The sequence below is a fragment of the Sarcophilus harrisii genome, chromosome 5 (genome assembly GCF_902635505.1).
Source record: "Sarcophilus harrisii chromosome 5, mSarHar1.11, whole genome shotgun sequence".
NCBI classification, from domain to species: Eukaryota; Metazoa; Chordata; class Mammalia; order Dasyuromorphia; family Dasyuridae; genus Sarcophilus; species Sarcophilus harrisii.
The window spans coordinates 195,392,432-195,411,010 of NC_045430.1; positions in this window are offsets into that span (position 1 = coordinate 195,392,432).

Sequence of the window (18,579 nt, forward strand, 5' to 3'; positions counted from 1 at the left end):
CTAATTTTAGAAAGACCTGGAAAGATTTACATGAACTGATGCTGAGGGAAACAAGCAGAACCAAGAATACATTGTACAAAATAACAGCAAGCAATGATCAACTATGAAAGACTTGGTTCTTCTTAGCAGTGCAGTGATCCAAGGCAATACCAATAAGTTTTGGACAGAAAATGCCATCTGCATCCAGAAAAAGAACGAAGGAGATCAACACATGCAATGTTCACTTCTTTTTTTCTCTTTTTTTATTTCTCTCATGGTTTTTCCCTTTTGCTCTGAGTAATGTGCATTGAAATAAATAAATTTACTAAGAAAAAAAGAAGCAGACACATGGTGCAGTGTATAGGATGTGCAGCCTGGGTTCAAATCTGCCCTCAGATACTTACTAGTGGTGATCCTAGACAAGTTACTTATTCCTGATTGCCTCAGTTTCCTCTTTTGTAAAATGAGCTGGAGAAGGAAATGACAAAGCTACTCTAATATGTTGAACAAAAAAGAAAACAAAACAACACAAAACTCCAAATGGCATCACAAGAGTCAGTTGTGACTGAAAAACTAACTAAACAACTAAAACTAAGAGGTAATCAAGGAATATTTGTTGATAAACAAATTAATTACTGAGTGGTAAAGAATTAGATTAAAGTAGGATGAGATAAAAAAAAAAATCCCTAATACCTACTTGCTCTTTTCAGTCTTATCTGTGTTCCCTTGGACTTGACCTTTTGATTGCCTAGTCAATGAATTCCATTTGAATGCCAGAAAGAGATAGTTGCAGTTTATGTAAAATTAGACCAAAAAGGGTCATTGTAACTCTAATTGAACTGAGAAGTGATGGGATATTTAAGGAAGATGTATCTGTGCTAGAACTGATAGAATAACTCATTCAGTTTTCCAAACATGAGAATTCAAGGCATTCTGCCTCCTGTAAAGTATTATATCCCTGGTGGCTCTTTTGTCTCTACATTTAGAGGACAGCTTAAGGCAGGGACAGATAACAGACATACTTTGAGCACCAACAGCCATGCCTTTGTTATTATGCATGTATTCATTTTCACGTACTGTATTTTATATTCTGACATGTTCATATCTATTCTCCTATTCCTATGAAAGCATATGTTACAGAGTAAATATCACTGATTATTTTAATTTTAGTTTTGTTTTGGTGAAAAGAAGGTCAATGACAATCTTTGCAAAACAATTTTAATAGGAGATTGAGATATATTGCCAAATGTCAGAGAATTGAGAAAGGTGTGATTAGTTAGGAAATGGAAATAATGGATGTGGACTTAAAAATCTTATGGCAGTAGAAGGAAAGTAAACCAGTAGAGGAGGCGGCAAGATTAATCGGTTTGTTTTTTCTAAAATGGAGAAGGATAGTAATAGAGAATTTTATTTATGTAGAAAATCCTTGGATGAGGAAAATTCCCCTACATTTCATTAAATTGTGTCGATGGATTTGTTGTTAAATGAATGAACAGAACAACAACAACAAAAGGGCTTAAAAGCTTACTTGTTCGCCTTTCATATTTTCATCAGGGAGACCCTGATATATAGTTCATTCTTATAAATATTCTACAATGCTGAGAAAGACATATGGGACAGTAGATATCCTTGTCCTGTTGCTTATTAATGCTTTTTGTGATTTTTTCCTCCAGTATCTGTGAAAATCAATGCTTGATGCTTTTAAAATTGTTGCCTCTAGCATACTTTTCTTTTGAGTTTATTTCTGATTCAACTACTCCTAATTTGATTTTCTTATATGTGATTTCTATTTTCTTATATATCGCATGAGAGGCTAAGATATTACAGCAAAATTTGATTTTCTTACCTTTATATATTTATAATAAATTGCTAACAGAAATTCTAATAAATCAATTCTATTTTTCATATTTTTGTTGCATTGTTATATCTTCAATATATAGTTTTCAATACTTCTTTGATGCTGATAATAATCAAGTACAACTTGTTTTTAATAATTCAATTTAAATAATATTCTGCATTATCTCTTGGAAATTTTATCATTAATGAAAAAAAAAAACTGTTGTAAAATAAAAAAAAAAAACCTGTTCATTCTTTTGTGAAAATAAACATTATAGTTCTTAGCACAAATTATTCTAAAAGAGAAAAAATATTACCTTTTTTTCTGAAGAAAATGAATGCAAATTTGGTTCAGTATAATTTGACCTTTGACATGCTTTGCCCTTTGACTTTTTGACATGTTTTCTTTTAGGAATTCTAAGTTTTAAATGGCATTCCTGGGAATTTTTTGGTGGGGTTCTTTCAGAGAATGAATAGATTCTTTTTATTTTTACTTTGTCATCTGGTTCTGGAGGTTTTAATTTATGATTACTTGAAATACAACATTCAGGGTTTTTTATAATGGTATTCAGGAAGTCCAGTGATTCTTACATTATGTCTTGTGTCATTTATTTTAATATCATATATCTTATTCCTCCCTCTTTACCTTTTTAAAAGTCTTTTGATTTTCTCTGATATTACTTTCTCATGGAGTCATTAATTTTTATAAACATCTGTTTTAGTTTTCAAGGAATATATTTATTGGGTACAGTTTACTGCTTTCTCCTCTAAGAGTTTTTTGTTATAGTTTTTTAGTCTTCAGTGCTGTTTGACTTTTAATGACCCCATTTAGGGTTTTCTTGGCAAAGATAAGTTTGCCCTTTCCTTCTCCAGTTCATTTTACAGATGAGGAAACTGAGGCAAAGTTGTGACTTGTCTAGGATCACATAATTGGTAATCATTTGAGGGTAGATTTGAATTCAGAAAAGTGAGTCTTTCTGACTCCTGGTCTGGAATTCTGTTGACTGTGTCACCTAGTTGCTCTCCTCTAAGTCAGATCTTATTTTAGTTCTTCAAGAGATTTCATTTCATTTTAAAATCTTTTGTTTCATTTCTTAAAGTCTTTATAGTTTTCTTTTGGAAAATCCCCATTTTCCTTAAGTCTCTGATTTAAGATGCCAATCAAGTGCATATATATATATATATATATATATATATTTGATATCCTTAAATGTTTTCTTCAAGTTTCTATATTTAGTAGTTGAACAGATTGGCCTTTGGACAGGGTCAGTCTGTCTCCTATTACAGCTTTGAGTGGAGTCCTGATCCCTGCTTCTACCTCCTGCCTTTAGGTTTTCCTAAGTTTTTCATACTACTTCACTCTAGTATCTCAGACCAAGTTCCTCATCCTGGGTCTTTCTGACTACTTTGGGGCTTTCTCAGTAGAGCCCTTCATTCTTGCTACCTTGGTATAATAGATAGTCTCCTCTGTTTAACTTTTAAAGCCCTTTACGATCTGGCCCCTGTAGTGTTCTTGGTGGGTTTTCCTGGAGGTTTTGGAGCAGCCTTCTTTTCAGTAGAGTAATCACCACAAGAATAGCCCGGTGTTCAAGTCCAAAAGTCTTTATTGTCTCCTTCCGCCTGGTGCTCAGCTAACTTTCTTGTGACCCTCAGAGGGGACTTCAGTAGAGAAAATGCAGGAGGACAAGCCACCATGGTGGTGTGAGATAAAGTGACTCTGAGTCCAAGGGTTTGTGCTTCAGCCTCCAGCCACCACAAAAGTGGATGATGGAATGAATCTGTCTCTGCCTCCTTTGACTGAGTTTGTCCCATCTCATTTACTCTATACAGAGTATAAACCAATCATTATATCACTAGGAAACCATTATTTGTTGTAAGATTAAATCAATCATACTGAATTAGAGAACTGTTAATCACCATGCTAAACTAGATAACATTGTCTCATCAATTCCACTGAGTTAACATCTTGTAAGAATCCTTGTTTCAGAGTTCTGGACCATAAGAGGACCCGATGTTCAAGCCTTATTGGACATTGTCATTTCCCAGTCCCCTCGTTCCAGCAATGCAGCCAAAATGGGTGTCTCTGTTTCTGTCACACAGAACTCTTATCTCATGCCCTGACTTTGCACTAACTATCCCTCAGACATGGAATATATATTGTCCTTGCTGTGACTCAGAATCCCTCTCTTCCTTCAAGATCCTCCTTTTTATACATGAAATCTTTCCTAATCTCTTCATTCCCTAAAGCTAGAACTACCCTTCTCCAACTATCTAACATTGCTTTATAATTATTCCCTTTATATTTATTAGTATTTGTTTCTATGTATTGGTGATCTACCTTCATTAGAATGTAATACTCTCAGGGATTAAGAATTATTTCAGTGTTTGTCCATCTTTTAATCTTACACCCAGCACAGTGTCTATCATATAGTAGACACTTAATAAAGGTTGGGTGATTTATTGTATTTGGGAATAGCAAATAGGCTAGTTAAATTTGAATGCAGAGTATATTGGGGGAGTGATGGGGATAGAGAATGGTAAATCAGGCTATTTAAATGCCAGGCAGAAGAGTTTATTTTTTATCGTAGAGGTAATAGGGAATTATGGAAGCTTCTTAAACAGGACAATGGCGTAGTCAGACCCATATTTAAGACATATCAATTTGCAACTGTATAAAGAGGAAAGGCTAAAAGGAAATATAAGGATTACTATTTTCACCAGCTGAAAGAAAGTGAGGGCCTGAATTATAGTGGAGTAGAGAAAAAGAAATAGGTAAGACATGTGGAGGTAGACTCAAACAGACTTGTCAACTGATTTGATATGAAAGTAAGGGAAATCTGGGATATTTGGTGTCAGGATATTTGTTATATGGCCAGCTTGGACAATTGAGAAAATAATGGTGCACTTGAAATCAATTTGGAAAAGTAGCAAAGAAAATAGATTTTGGAGGAAAAATAAATGGGTTCCATTGTGATTGTGTTAAGTTTGAAATGTCTGGTGCTTCCACATTAGGAAATTTGGCAAGCAGTTGGTTATAGAAAAGAAATGTATTTGTATTGGAAGAGAAATGAGTTGGGAGTAATCTAAATTTAATTGATTCGTGGAATTCATGAGATTACCAAAGAGAGAATATAGAGAAGGGAGAAGAGAGAACCTGGGACAGAAAACTTATTATATAATACTGCTTATAAAAGCTTAAAGAAAAAAAATAATTAAGCCTAAAAACCACATTGAGAAATTTGCATGAGGAAGGTGAGAAAAATCAATTATGCTTATTTCATATTTAATTTTCATCTTGTAAAAAAGAGGCTATTTTTTCTCTTCTAATGAGAACTTTTAGATAGCAATATTTTTGGAACATTTTCTATTGTTTCTAAACATTGGTCTTTAAAAACACTCAAAGGAGGTGAGAAAAACCAGTAGGATCTGCTTTATTATGCTTTGCACTATCATAAAGTGAAGTACAAGTACAAATTTAGTATACTAATTTGATGTTCTATCAGTATCTTAAATTTGGCCTATTCATTTTTAGACCCTTAATTATTTTAAAGGTTAAAAATAAGAGATAATGAAATAAATTGATTAAATTTAACTCCAGGTGTGATCTGGAAAGCTATGCTTTCCCAAAGGCTGAACATTTCTACTTTGAAAATTCCTGATGATTTTCCTGTAGCTACTTTCTGTCACATGCTATATTTTCACAAAGTAATTTTGAAAATACTTCTTGATAGCATAAGGGCACATATATACACTTATAGAACTAAAATAGCAGCATATTAGAATAAAAGCCCTTTTATAAACTCTTTTTTTTTTGATGAAGCTTACTCTATACAATTTGGGCATCACATAGATGAGGTATGATATAGTATCAGTAAATATGTCTTCAGTAGATTTCATATATGCCCTAAAATTTACATTAAAATTAAGTATCCCCAATTAAATTATAATTTTCTTCTCTTTAGAAGTTTTTTTTTTTTCCTCCCAACTCCAATCAAGTGCCCAATGAGGTTATTGGACATTCAATGATCACTTAGCTGAGTAAGGGAACTTCAAAAATATGACTGAGGGAAAAAGTTAAAATAATTTTATTAAGATAAAATTATCTTGGAGCAATATTAAGAGTAACACTTAGTATCAAAGAAATATTTGCTTCTCACAATTTTAGTGAATATCTAAGAGTATGGTATCTACTCAGTCCCTTTTCTCCCTCTTTGTGGCTTCAAATTATGTGACTGTTTCTGAAATGAATATAGAAGTGGGAGTAATTTATTCTGTTCCCTTATATTGGTCTATATGTGACCCTAAGCACATGCCAGATAAAGTATATATTTTGCTTGGGGTTTTGTCTGACTTTTGTTTTTGTTTATTTTTTGAATCATTATATTTCCTAAGATGAATGTGCCTGAGCAGGGAGATGGGTTTCATCAGATCAGAACTTAATAATACATTACATACATATATATATGTATATATATAGATATATATATCAGCTCTTTATATGTTTGTGTATTTGAACAAATAAGTTTATTTCTTTTTTCTTTGATATCTTTGGGATATAATATTGCAGGGTCAAAAGGTATGCAGTTTTATGTCCCTTTGGGCATAGTTCCAATTTTATTTTTCCCAGAAGGGTTGGATCAGCTTACAAATTCACTACAAAACATGATTGTTCCTGCTTTTCCAGATTTTCTTCAGCATCTTTTTTTTTTTCTTTTCTGCTAGTTTATCTAATTTGATAATTGTTTTAATTTCCATTTCTATGATCAGAGTGATTTAGAGTTTTTTAATATGACTATAGCAGTTTTGATTTTTTTTTTCTTTAAACTTCCTGTTCATATCCTTTGACCATTTACGAATTGAAGAACGGCTCATATTTTTATAAATTTTACTCATTTCCCTATATATTTCAGAAAAGAGGCCTTAATCAGGGAAACTTTCTTTACAAATCTTTTCCCAGTTTTCTGCTTTCTTTCTAATTTTGTCTGTCTTGGATTTGACTGAGTTAAACCTTTTTAATTTCATGTAAACACAATTATCCATTTTACTTCCTGTCATCATCTTTGTCCCTTGTATGGTCCTAGATTCTTCCCTTATTTATATATTTAACAGATAAAATTGTTTATGCTCCTCTAATTTATTTATGCTATCACCCTTTATGTCTAAGTCATATATCCATTTTGAGCTTCTCTTTGTTTGTTTGTTTGTTTGTTTTGTTTTTTTGAAAGTTACCTTTTGGAATTTATTATATATTAATGATATATGATAATTTGTATTTATGATTTATAAGATGTAACATAATAAAAGAAAGGAAGTTGGGCACAACAGCCTTTCACAGCTACATGTACAATTATGTTTTACTATGTCTATGAAAATGTTTATTTTATTTGATGTTTGCTTAGTTCAGACTTTTTTTAAGGGGCAAAAACAACCCAGTGCAATATTCTAGATGTGGTCTGAACAAGGCAAATAACAGCACTGTTATTACATCTCTAGTCATGAAAATTATCTTTACTGAACCCTGGGATTATATTAGTTTTTTTAAAAATTTTATACTACATTGGGACATCATATTGAATTTTCAGTCCCCTGAAGTCCAAGATATTATTCATAACTGCTATATAGCTGTACTTGCTCTATCTTATACTTGTGAAATTGATTTTTTTCAAGTCAATTGCAAAACTTTATTTATTCCCATTATATTTCATCCCACTACTTTAACCTGCTGAGATCTTTTCAAATCCTGATTTTGTTATCCCATATTAACAATCCTCTTAGCTTTGTAAACTGAAAAGTTTTTAAGCACAACTATTTCTTTTACCTAAGTCATTGAAAAAAAAAAAGTTAAACATAACATAGTTAAAGATGTTTAGGACACTCTTCTGGAGATCCTTCCAAACTAATATCAGAACATCTGTGACTACTGGTTAGGTCCAGCCATTCAACACATTTTTTAATTGACTCATGTTGTGTATTGTTTAGACTACTTCACTTCATATTCTCCACAATACATTCTAATTGTATCTACAGCATTTCCCTAATCTGCTAATATAGCAATCCTGTAAAAAAAGGAATTGAATTTAGCTCAGAATGGGTTCTTCTTGAAGCTATGTTGGTTCTTTACAACATATCCTTTTGTGAATAGTGATTTTCCATCTTTTCCATTAACATGTTCTAGAATATTATCAGGAATTAAAATTGAGTTCACTATAATTTGCTGAATCCATTTTCTTTCCTTTTAAATAATGTTATAGAACACAAGGTTTTGCAAGGGTGAGTGTTGAAAACTATCTTTACATGTATTTAACAAAATAAAAAGCCATTATCAAAAAATTATATTCTAAAAATACATAGATTATTTTGCTTTTTCCAATCCTGCATTACCTAGAAAACCCATACTCTTTCAAAGATGCTTGACAGTGATTCAGCATTCAAAACTATCAGTTCGGTCCCTTAATGAGTACTTAATCTGATGATCTAGGTGATTGAACTGTTCGAAAACAGCATGGTGCTTTATTAGTATTTCCTTTTAGAAAATAGCAATTCCTTAGTGTGATGACCACATATTTTAAAATCAGTGGAAGTCAGGAATTCAGGTTAGGCGGAAAATCTTCAATCTTTATTCTCAGTAGAGATGAAGAAAGATCAGAGGTAAAAGGGAATCGGCAATAGTAATGTGTGTGTGCAGCTGAGTCAAGAAGCTAGCCAGACCAGAAGCCATGACACCAGCAGCCACCAAAACAGAACCCAGCCAGCAGTCTCTCTCCGCCTCTCTTCCTGCCTCTCTGCCTCCACCCATCAAAATCGCCATTTCCTATACAACACATCAGGACTTGCAGAGAGAATGGGCAGGGGCCATTCTTTCTCCAAGCATATATATTAATAGAGTATAGTCCAATTACTATTTAGCCTCATGTGCTTGGGACCTCAGTGCATCAACTCAAGCCTCAGCCCATTACATCTCCAGCTTTCTCTTGTTTTAGAACACAGGTGGTCATGACTCCTCAGGGAGGTCAGAGCCCCCAAGGGGAGGTGATCACACCCTCCCTGACTTCTCAGGAAAGGAGGTGAAAGCATCGAAAAGGAGGTGATCACATCCCCCTTGACTTCTCAGGAAGGGAGATGAAAGCACTAAAAAGGAGATGATCACGCCTTTCCTGACATCTCAGGTAGGGAGATGAAAAGCACCAAAGGGAAGTGGGGGTTGCTAGTGGGTTTCTGGGCTGAAGGATCTTATTATGCACAAACCCATCAGCATGGGAGGTATTACACAAGCACATAGCAATAACACAGAGGCTATTAAGGATGACCCTCCCCTCAGTCAGTGCAGGCTCGATGTAGTGTAACAAACATGAATTGTACACACAAGTAGCAGAATAGCAAACAATATAAATCAACATGGTGTTGTAAAAGATTGCCAGTCCTAGAAGGAGGGTATGTAAACAACAGTTACACATACACCTTCTTCAGCAGCCAAGAGATAGTCCAAAACCAATCTATTGTCCCTTGCTTCACATGTCAGGGAATCCAATGATCCCCGTAAGTTTTTGAAGTCCTGCAAAAGTCTTTTTATGTGTTAGGGAATCCAATGATTCCAACAGATTTTGAAGTCCTATAACAGTCTTATCATTTCTCAGAGAATCCAATGATTCCTGAGAGTTTTGAAGTCCTACAACAATCTTATGTTTCAGAGAATCCAATGATTTCTGAGGGTTTTCAAGTCCTACAACAATCTTATCATGTCTCAGAGAATCCAATGATTTCTGAGAGTTTTCAAGTCCAGCAATTTTCGATGTCCATGAGTCAAATGCCATAACTGCCATGCTCTTTCAGTGGTGGGCACAATCAGCAACGGAACCACCCGATATTTCTTGGGTCTTCTCCTTCGTTTCAAGGGTCTGCTCCGTCTCTCTGCGATGGACAAGGTGAATATGGCTCGTTGGTACCCTTCTGATTCCTTCTCCACCTGTAGCAAACCCTCTCCCCCAAGCAGTTAGCCTATCTGGTCCTTTCCATTCACCACTTTCTGGGTCTCTCCACATCACTTGGTGATTGTCTAAAGATAGTGGAGCTGCTCACACTGGACACTGCCCTTCCAGTGGATTATAAAACCTGTCTGCTGGAGCCAGTGCAGCTTTGTCAAAAATCAAGAAGTTAATAGTATAAAGGGTTAGATTTAGAAGTTCTCTAGGGTTACCTGTGGCTCCCCCTTTCTTTTGTTTTTGGAGGAGCATCTTAATATCTCTGTTTCTCCTCTCCACTATTGCCTGTCCTTGAGGATTAAAAGGTATGCCAGTGGTATGTAAAATCTTATACTGTGCACAAAAGTGTGCAAAATATTTGGAAGTATATGCAGGATCATTGTCTGTTTTTGTTGCTTGTGGCACACCCATAATGGCAAATGCTTGTGTGAGGAATTCAGTGACTACTCGGGCTGTCTCTTTTGCTGCTGGTATTGCAAAAGTAAATCCCAAAAAGGTGTCTACCACAACATGGATGAAAGACAGACGACCAAAAGATTTATAATGGGTCACATCCATTTGCCAGATTTCATTGGGTCTCAAACCACAAGGGTTCTTCCCTGGAGGCAGTGTAAGAGCATGGAAAGGAAGGCAAGTCATACAGGCTTTTACTATGCTCCTAGCTTCCTCTCTTGTTATTCCAAATTGTAAACGTAAAGCTAGAGCAGCCTGATGATATTTAGAATGAGATGCCTGGGTTTCTTGGAATAAAGGAGTATTGACCAACATAGTTAGAAGGCTATCTGCCTTTGAATTGCCATTAAAAATGGGACCTGGAAGTCCACTATGAGAGTGGACATGTAATATATAGATCTTACCTGGATGCTTTCTCACTTGCTCTTGAAGTTTCTTAAAGAGCTGATATATATTAGAGGTTGGCAATTCTTTGTACCATATCTACTGAATAGGCCGAATCAGATATTATATTTATGTGTCCTGGATAATAAATAAGAGCTAGAATGATCGCATACAATTCATTCTGCTGAGTAGACTGAAAAGGAGTTCTGACTACTCTCTTTATGAGAGTACACAGCACAATATTATGTTTGGATGCATCCATGAAGATAGTTGGTCCTTTAAGAGGAACTTTAGAAACTTTTTCTTCAAGAATCCATCACCAATTATATAATAGTCTGGTTATCTTTAATGGAGACCCATGTGTAAAATTTGGAGCCATGGCTAATTAAATTTGCCACTCTGCGATGGTCTCACAACACACATTAATTTGTGTATTGGTATAAAAGGTGTATATCTTGTCAGGTCTTGTCCCAGATAATTGTACTGCTCACTTAATGGCCTTTAATAAAATTCTAGCCACAAGCACTGGGTAGGGAGTAAGGCTTTGTTCTGGTTGTGCCGGGAGGTTCACCCACTCTATCACACTGTCTCCTTGATGAAGGTCTGCTGTGGGTGCTTCTTGTGTAGCAAAAACTGATATTTCCAAGGGTTTTTGAGTGACTCTTTCAACCACTTTGGATAAAGCCAGTTCAACTTTTCTCAAAGCCTCTTGAGCTTCTTTTGTAAGCTGGCGTGGTGAATTTAAGGCACTGTCTCCCCTTAAAATGTCATATAATAGTTGTAACTGATAGGTAGTCAAGCCTAACACTGGACACATCCATTGGATATCTCCTATCAATTTCTGAAAATCATTCAATGTGTTTAGTGTCTCTGTCCTTAAGGACAGTTTTTGAAATGTAAGCATCTTAGGGTATACTTCATATCTTAAATATTGAAAAGGAGCATGTCTGAATTTTTTCTGGTGCTATGTATAATTTGTAATTCCTTAGTGTTTCTATGGTCTTTTATAGACATGCTTCTAACATTTGTTCCTCAGGTGCACATCCCAATATATCATCCATATAATGTAATAGCATAACTTTTGGAAATGATTTTCTTACTGGAGCAAGAGCAGCAGCAACATACATTTGACACATAGTAGGGCTGTTTTTCATTGCCTGTGGCAAAACTGTCCATTCATATCTTTTATAAGGCTCAGCTAAGTTAACGCTGGGCACTGAAAAGGCAAATCTTTTGATATCCTCTGTATCCAGAGGGATAGAATAGAAACAATCCTTAATATCTGTTGGAATCTTTACAAAATGTTCAGCCATTGGAGTTGATAGAGACAATAATTATCTAATTTAGCATGGTTCAATATGATTGATTTGATCTAGAAGGAGATATTTTGGGGCAGAACTTGAAACAAGATACTAAGTACAACTGATAGAAACGATGCTTGTGTTCACACCTTTAGAGAGCTCATAAGTATTTAAGTACTCAGTGGAGTTCACATGTGTGGGAGATTTCAGGGCTTAGTATGGCTTAGTATGAGATATCTGAATTCATACCTCCCTTAGGGCCAGAGAGCACTCTGGGAGATAACCCAGAATCCCTCTCTCTCCAGAAGAAGGAGTTAACCTTTGGGAGATCATATATATACAGGAAGCTCTTAGAGCTTGAGAAAGTTACTTGGGAACATTCCCAAGAGTCAGAGAGGAGTGCTCTGGGAGGAAGCCTACAAGCCCCATCTCTGAGGCAAGAGAGATTTCATTGCATCTTCTACCTTGGTGCTGGCTGGAGTCGGAAGGACAAACCTTTGGATTTGGAGACATTCGGAGGGAGCTCTTGGAACCAAGCAGAAAGATAGGCCTGAGCTGACCAGGCTATATTGAAGGACACAATAAAAGATCTGAACTCTTTTATCACCTGGCTGTGTTTTGGAAAAAGAACACCACAAATATCTATGACCGAAAGAGGCCATTCTCTAGGCAATTGAGTAGGAGATCAAAGTCTGGGCTGAAGAGTTCCCATAGTTTCCGTCTGCTCATTCATCTTTCTTAAATTTGTTAACATCCTCCATTTTCCAGATTTCTTTTTTACAATAAACACTGGGGAATTCCAAGAACTTAGAGAAGGTTGTAGGTGTCTTTGTTCAAGCTGCTCCTGTACTATATCTAATAAGGCCTGCATTTTATTGCTCCCTAAGGGTCACTGTTCTATCCACACTGGTGTATCAGTTTTCCATTGGATAAGAACAGGTGAAAGTGTTGGCAGGCCTTCAACAGCAGCCCTGCTTAAAAAACCGAAGTATTCATTTTTAACACTAATTGCTGTAAAACGTCTCTTCCCCACAGATTGATGGGGATTTTTTCAACTATAAAAGGAGTAAAAACTCCTGTTTTGCCTTCAAAAGTCCATCTCTTAGGACCAGCACTAATTTCAGCTGCTATTGATCCTCCTACACCAGACATGTAGCTGTCTGCTTTAGGCCAATTGGCACCTCTAATGACTGTACAATCTGCACCTGTGTCTACCAATCCTTCTAATGGTAAGCCATTTATATAGATCATGAGCATAGGTTGGTCAGTTGTTACAGATGCTGTCCAGTATATTCCTGGATTTTGTGGTCTGGAGTCAGAATCTGTGACTATCACCAGGTTGCTTATTAGGATTCTGTATGAGTAAACCTGATGCTACTATTTCTCTTGGGTGATAAGTCACACATTATCTATCTGTATTAGTGACTGGGATATTATTTTACACATTCCCCAGTTTCCCATATTAGTGTGTGGATGGACACTGTTTTGTACGTACAAAAAGGAGGTGAAATGGTCAAACCTACTGTGCCTGGAGGCAAGGGATCCATAGGCTGGAGAGGAACAGATTTTACCTCTCCAGGGGGTATCTCAGTTGTCCCAGCTGCATACAACTGTTCTCTCTAATTGAAATCCCTTTCTCCCATCAGGTTACTTCCTGGCTGATTGATTGTATAATCCCTTTCTCCCATCATATGGCTCCCTGGCTGATTGGTCATATTGGGGTACTGTATTTCTAGGCACTCTCTGGGTTGTCATCATGCCCCAAGTGTTTTTGCCCTGGGACCCTGGGACTGGGCCCCTCACCCCGTTTCCCTGAGGAAACCCCTACATTCTGAGGCCCAATGGAAGCCTCTGTTGCATTTTGGACATGGGGTATTGGGTCTTGTTCTCCCACCTTGTTTTCTTACTCTGTCTCTATACCAACATTGAGCTTTCAGATGCCCTACTTTACCACACTGAAAGCATTGAGGAGTCTTTCCGGAAGTCCCTTGCCAGAAGGACCCCTGTCTTCCCATGTTGGGATCTTGGGAAGTCTGCATCATAGCCTGGCTATAAAAGGCATTTGTGCCCACTGTGGCACAGCGTCTTATGATCTCCTGTAAAGGAGAATCCTTGCGCAATCCTAGTATAATTCTTCTGCAAACCTCATTAGCGTTTTCCTTAGCAAGTTGCCTTATCAAAACGTCTGTTGATGCATTTTCACCATTAGTTCTTGTGATAGCAGTCTGCAAATGTCCCACAAAGTCAGCAAAGGGTTCATTTGGCCCTTGTGTTATTTTTGTGAAGGTTTCACCCTTGTCATCTTTATTGTGGAGCAAAGACCACGCTTTGATAGCATTAGCAGCAATTTGCTCATATGCTGCTATGGAATAATTAATCTGTACTGTGACATCTGCATAGGGACCTACACCTGTTAGTAGGTCATAGGTGATTGCAGCATGAACTACACTTTAACTATTTTGTTGGGCTTGTATCCTATAGAGCTCACTATATTCAGAAAGTCACAAGTATTTTTGTCCAGGTTCTAGGCATACCCTTGCTATAGATTTCCAGTCATTAGGGGTCAAGATTTCAAAAGCCAAATTCTGTAATAACATCTTAACATAACCTGATGTAGCCCCATAAAGAGTGCAAGTCTTTTTCAGATCTCTGAGGATTTCTCTGTCAAAAGGACCTTATCTTCGACTTTCTTGACCTGAAGAATTAAACTGTTGTATTACTGAAAAAATGTGGTGTTGAATTTCTGCTACATCTCTCCCTTCTGCTTTGGCCTTCATTAGTCCCTGTTGCAATCTAGTCATAGGAGTAGTTGGATGCTGGGGGGGAGGTGCTGGTGCTGTCACTGTTCCCCGCTCCCCCTCCCACCCCCCCCACCCCCAGTCCCCCACTAACCCGCCTCCCTTCATCCCGGAGGGTGGAGCTGATGGAGGAGAGTCAATTTCCTGCTCCTGAGGTGAAGCTGAAGCTGTCTCAGATTCACCACACCCTTGAAGCTCACTTAAGTCTCTATGCCCTGTGGGGATATGGTCATTAATCTCTTCATTGTCTTCCTCCTTAATCTCAGGCTTCCCCACTTGGCTATTTTTAGCATTTCTTTTTTTTCTTTTAGGAATCATAGGATTTCTTAGGGCTAACTGTATTATATTGTATAAATAGAATGCCTTCATGGAAATTGAATGAGGACTGTTTTCATTGTAATATGCAGAGAATTGTTGCCCAATCGATGTCCAATTATCTCGAGAGATTTGCTCTTCCTCTACAATCCAAGGGGAGGTGAGGTTAAATGTACCCAAAAGTCTAGCTACCTGTTCCCAAGTTATAAGTAGCCCTTGTCCTTCTTACAGCTTAAGCATGCTTTCTATAGTGCCACTCCTGGGTGTGGTTGAAGGGGTTGGGGCAGGCATGAATAATCTTTAGCTAGCATCTGTCCCATTTCAGCCAAAAGAAAGTGACTAGTTTAGTTTTTAAGAAAATAAGTTCCCTGTTTGTCTATTAACAATACTCACCCAAGTTCCTGGTCACTGGAGACTTCTTCAGTGAAAGTAGGGTCCTTGGTTCCCATGCTTGGGCGCCAAATGTGATGACCGCATATTTTAAAATCAGCCAGAGTCAGGAATTCAGGTTAGGGGAAAATCTTCAATCTTTATTCTCAGTAGAGATGAAGAAAGATCGGATGTAGAAGGGAATAGGTAATAGCAATGTGTGCAGCTGAATCAAGAAGGTAGCCAGACCAGAAGCCACAACACCAGCAGCCACCAAAACAGAACCCAGCCAGCAGTCTCTCTCCGCCTCTCTTCCTGCCTCTCTTCCTGCCTCTCTTCCTGTCTCTCTTCCTCCACCCACCAAAATCGTCATTTCCTATACAACACATCAGGACTTGCACAGAGAGTCGGCGGGGGCCATTCTTTCTCCAAACATATATATTAATAGAGTATAGTCCAATTACTATTTAGCCTCACGTGCTTGGGACCTTAGTGCATCAACTCAAGCCTCAGCCCATTACACCTTAGTGACCATTTTTGATCCTTCTTTTCCAGTATGAACATTATTCTCCCTGCCAGAGAAAACAGAAGACAAATGAGATGAATGTAAGTTTCTCTTTGATTATGATATTAGATGTTGGTCTATATCTTATTTTTGTCCCACTAGTTATCCCAACAATTTTTTCTTGTCAAAAAGGGATTTTTTACCCACAAAGCTAGGATCTTTGAGTATATAAAATAGTAGATCATTAGGATCATATATTCTTGTGTATTGTGTACCTAATTTATTCCATATAAAGACTTGCTTATCCCTTCCTTCTTACTAATGCTCAATGTGTATTAGCTGGTTCTTAACCCCAAAGAGAATTTGATTCATACTTGTGGGGGTAAAAACACATGACTTGAGTCTTCACCCCACATGTTATATGAAACAAAGAACTTTTAGAGTCAATTTAGATACAGGCACTCTGATATCACTATGTAAATGAGACAAAAATAGTGAAAAATAATAGTAAAAATCAGTAAACACAAGGATGCTTAGTAAGAAAGGGATTACAGGGAAATTTTTCCTGGCACTTGGTGAAGGATCTGTCACTGTTTGACAATTTCATTGTCCACACATGGATTTGAGTCATAATCATAAGGTGGAAGGAACATTTGTAGTTAGTCTCAAGGGAGCAGGGGTCCTGGCCATAATCTGAAAACAGAATAGTACTTGCACCTGTAACTGCAAAGGATCAAGGATCCTTCCTGGGTAAAGTCCACATACAGTCTAGGAGAGCAGTGATCACGTATCTCCTATGATCACATCACATTATTCTGAAATGTCATTAGTAATACTCCTGAATTCATGAATATGATTACAACCTTGGCTCATCATCTCTGTGATATTGACCCTTCAATTAGGCTCTATTATTTCAAAATTTCTAGCTCTTGGAAGACTTATTTCAATCATCTTTTGCTGCAGTAACTGTATAACCAGACTCAGTTTTATGTAGTTTTGATGATTATTCATCATTTACTCTGAGTCCCAAGTATCATGGGAAATAAAGTTATTTGTTTTCCCTTAAGATATGGCTACTAATTCAACACTATATAGCAGTTTACATCTCAAAAAAAACTAATTAGGAGTAGCTAGATAGTACCGTAGGTAGAGCACTGGCACTGATATCAGGAGGACCTGAATTGAAATTCGACCTCAGACATTTAACACTAATTGTGTAACCCTGTGCAAGTCATTTAACCCCAATTACCTAAAAAAGAAACAAAAAATATATAAATAAAACTAAGATTTATATATTGTCATCCTTTTTAGAAAAATTATAACTCTACTAGCAATTCATCATGCAGCACCCTCACCAAATAATTATATTAACTACTTAAAAAATCAAGCTTGGATAATTGGGTTATATGGATAGTTGTTAAATTTCTACATTAATATTTGGCAGCTAGAAATTGACCTTTTGTTTAATTATATGTTAAAAATTGCAAAGCCACTATACATGTCCAAATTTGCCTATTATAATATCTCTCAAGGTCTTTTAGTATGGGCATAAAATATTCTTTATTTAAAAGTCTAAGAGTTTTCTTACCTTATTTATACCAGCTTCCAGAATTTGTTAAAGTTTAAAATTCATATGCAAAATCTGAAAGTGACCTCAATCATTAAATTTTTGTCAAATCCAGTCTTGCATATTTCCTAAACCATATATTTTCTCTGGGCTTATGATGCACTAATTTTCTTTTAAAATAGAAATTAAGTTAGCCTCGCATGGAGAAAATGGATCAGTAAATTTCCATCTTATTTTTATTATTAATCATTCTTGAGAAGTGCTTAAACATGCTAAAAAATGCTTTATTCTAGAACATTAATAAAAATTTCTGTCTTCAATTCATGCTTCTTTATCTGATGTTTAAAGGGTTAACCATGTTTTAAAACATAAGACTTTACCTTGATCAGCACTATCACTGGTGCCCAAATCTTTTCAGTCATTTAGGCACCAAGGCATTTCTCTTCTTTAAATTAAAGCATCTGCTTATTATTTCAAGTTCATGAAAATAAAAGTTGATATCTTTTCTTTTATATCTCTTTTCTCTGAGAAGCATAAGTGAAAAAAAAAAATCTGTTCTGATATATGTGTGTCAGGAAACTTTAGATTTTATTTGTCCCAATGGCTCCAAATAGTGAATCTTCAAGTCAAAGGTTCATCTTTGTGACTGGTTTTGGGAGCTCTTTTCATTTATTGAGGAATCCTATTGTATTCCTCCCCAGTGTTTAATGGCATAGACTCAAATTTGCTTTCAAATGGGGTTTCTCAAAATTTTCTTATATTATGTTATGCATTTTCACAAAAGCCTGGCAGATCTATGTACTAACAGCTAATTAATTAGATAATAGATACTTTAACCTCACCACTTCCCCCTAAGATTTCTTGCAAATTCCAGCAAAAGACCATGATAACTTGATGAATGCACATATTTGCCAATGCATCTGAATAAAAGCATGAATATGGTAAGAATACCTTTTAAAAATAACATTTCAACTCTTCATTGATAGTCAATATGATTTGGATTTTTATGGAAGGATAGATTTCTTTCACCTACTAATTTTCTCGTTGCTATACTTGCAGAAATTCTTTCTTCTTTTTCATTGGTGAATATCTA